Source organism: Xenopus tropicalis, chromosome 8, assembly GCF_000004195.4.
Source record: "Xenopus tropicalis strain Nigerian chromosome 8, UCB_Xtro_10.0, whole genome shotgun sequence".
In the NCBI taxonomy this organism is placed as follows: domain Eukaryota; kingdom Metazoa; phylum Chordata; class Amphibia; order Anura; family Pipidae; genus Xenopus; species Xenopus tropicalis.
In genome coordinates, this window is record NC_030684.2 from 6,853,619 (window position 1) to 6,856,360 (window position 2,742).

Genomic DNA, 2,742 nt, shown 5'->3' on the forward strand with positions numbered 1-2,742 from the left:
ACTCTGAGTATCACTCATGTATTATAAGGGGTAATGTACCCCCTACTGTAAATGATAAGAATATTAGCAGGTACTAGATATTAGGTACTTTATTCACTATATATTATAAGGAACCCCTCGGGGGCTTATAATATCCCTATATGTTACAATAGGGGGCACTTTATTCACTATATATTATAAGGAACCCCTCGGGGGCTTATAATATCCCTATATGTTACAATAGGGGGTACTTTATTCTCTATATATTATAAGGAACTCCTCTGGGGCTTATAATATCCCTATATGTTACAATAGGGGGCACTTTATTCACTATATATTATAAGGAACCCCTCGGGGGCTTATAATATCCCTATATGTTACAATAGGGGGTACTTTATTCACTATATATTATAAGGAACTCCTCGGGGGCTTATAATATCCCTATATGTTACAATAGGGGGCACTTTATTCACTATATATTATAAGGAACTCCTCGGGGACTTATAATATCCCTATATGTTACAATAGGGGGCACTTTATTCACTATATATTATAAGGAACTCCTCGGGGGCTTATAATATCCCTATATGTTACAATAGGGGGCACTTTATTCACTATATATTATAAGGAACTCCTCGGGGGCTTATAATATCCCTATATGTTACGATAGGGGGCACTTTATTCACTATATATTATAAGGAACCCCTCGGGGGCTTATAATATCCCTATATGTTACAATAGGGGGCACTTTATTCACTATATATTATAAGGAACCCCTCGGGGGCTTATAATATCCCTATATGTTACAATAGGGGGCACTTTATTCACTATATATTATAAGGAACCCCTCGGGGGCTTATAATATCCCTATATGTTACAATAGGGGGTACTTTATTCACTATATATTATAAGGAACTCCTCGGGGGCTTATAATATCCCTATATGTTACAATAGGGGGCACTTTATTCACTATATATTATAAGGAACTCCTTGGGGGGGGGGCGATGCTGCTGTTATAGTGTATAGGGGCAATGGATGGGGCATACCAATTCCCTGGGGGGGGGAAACACATCTTGGTTTAATCAGATGCAGCATCTCATAAGCTGATGAGGCTACAGAGTCAGTAGATTGCTGAGACGCGGTTGTAAATCAAATCTCGGGCTCTTGTTAAATCAGCAGGTGGTCCATGTAGGCAGCACGTTCTGTGGGCGCCCAGCTGGGGGTCCGAGCAATGCGTTCCGGCTGTCTGCGAGATGAATAATGAGGAATGTGTCTGCCGCTCGCAGTCTGCGCTACAGTGAAGCTCATTGACTTGGGGTAAAATCCACTACAAGTCATCTGCCCCCAATAAGGGGTAATTATATCTTAGTTGGGATCAAGTACAGGTACTGTTTTATTATTACAGAGAAAAGGGAATCATTTAACCATTAAATAAACCCAATAGGGCTGTTCTGCCCCAATAAGGGGTAATTATATCTTAGTTGGGATCAAGTACAGGTACTGTTTTATTATTACAGAGAAAAGGGAATCATTTAACCATTTAATAAACCCAATAGGGCTGTTCTGCCCCCAATAAGGGGTAATTATATCTTAGTTGGGATCAAGTACAGGTACTGTTTTATTATTACAGAGAAAAGGGAATCATTTAACCATGAAATAAACCCAATAGGGCTGTTCTGCCCCAATAAGGGGTAATTATATCTTAGTTGGGATCAAGTACAGGTACTGTTTTATTATTACAGAGAAAAGGGAATCATTTAACCATTAAATAAACCCAATAGGGCTGTTCTGCCCCAATAAGGGGTAATTATATCTTAGTTGGGATCAAGTACAGGTACTGTTTTATTATTACAGAGAAAAGGGAATCATTTAACCATTAAATAAACCCAATAGGGCTGTTCTGCCCCCAATAAGGGGTAATTATATCTTAGTTGGGATCAAGTACAGGTACTGTTTTATTATTACAGAGAAAAGGGAATCATTTAACCATTAAATAAACCCAATAGGGCTGTTCTGCCCCCAATAAGGGGTAATTATATCTTAGTTGGGATCAAGTACAGGTACTGTTTTATTATTACAGAGAAAAAGGAAACCATTTTTAAAAATATAAATTATTTGATTAAAATGGGGTCTATGGGAGACGGGCTTTCCGTAATTCGGAACTTTCTGGATAATGGGTTTCCGGATAAGGGGTCCAATACCTGTAATATCGATATACAGGCACTTTTGTATATATGTCCAACTGAACCCCAACAATAAGATCAATAAACATTATTGGTGTACTTTATGTAACCAATCAGAGTGGGCCAGAGCCTCTGATACCAAGAAGGTGGAATGGCCAATAAGCCATGCCCAGTGAGAAGGTAAGGCAAGAAAGTTCCTCCTAAGGAGAAGTTTATGCCCAAATATGGTGGGAGATATTAAGCTATTGGCCCTGCAGCCAAACGATCCAATTACAACGAAGGGTATAGAGGACGTCGGACCAGGTCAATCAGTCCCATTTGGGGTCTTCGTCCATGGCTAGTTAAGCTGCCAAAGGACTAGTGGTCTATAGGACTCAAATTGGGAGCTTAAATCTACCCATGTATGGCCCCCTTAAGACAATATAAAGAGCCACAGGGCGAAGACGTCAGGAGAATGGACCTTCACTGTACATTGTCTACCCAATCCTGTTGGGTCTTAACTGCCCGCCAAATCAAATACTCTTTGTGCAAAAAAAAAGGAACATGGGAAGAATATACCTTCAGAAAAGAGGACACTAGA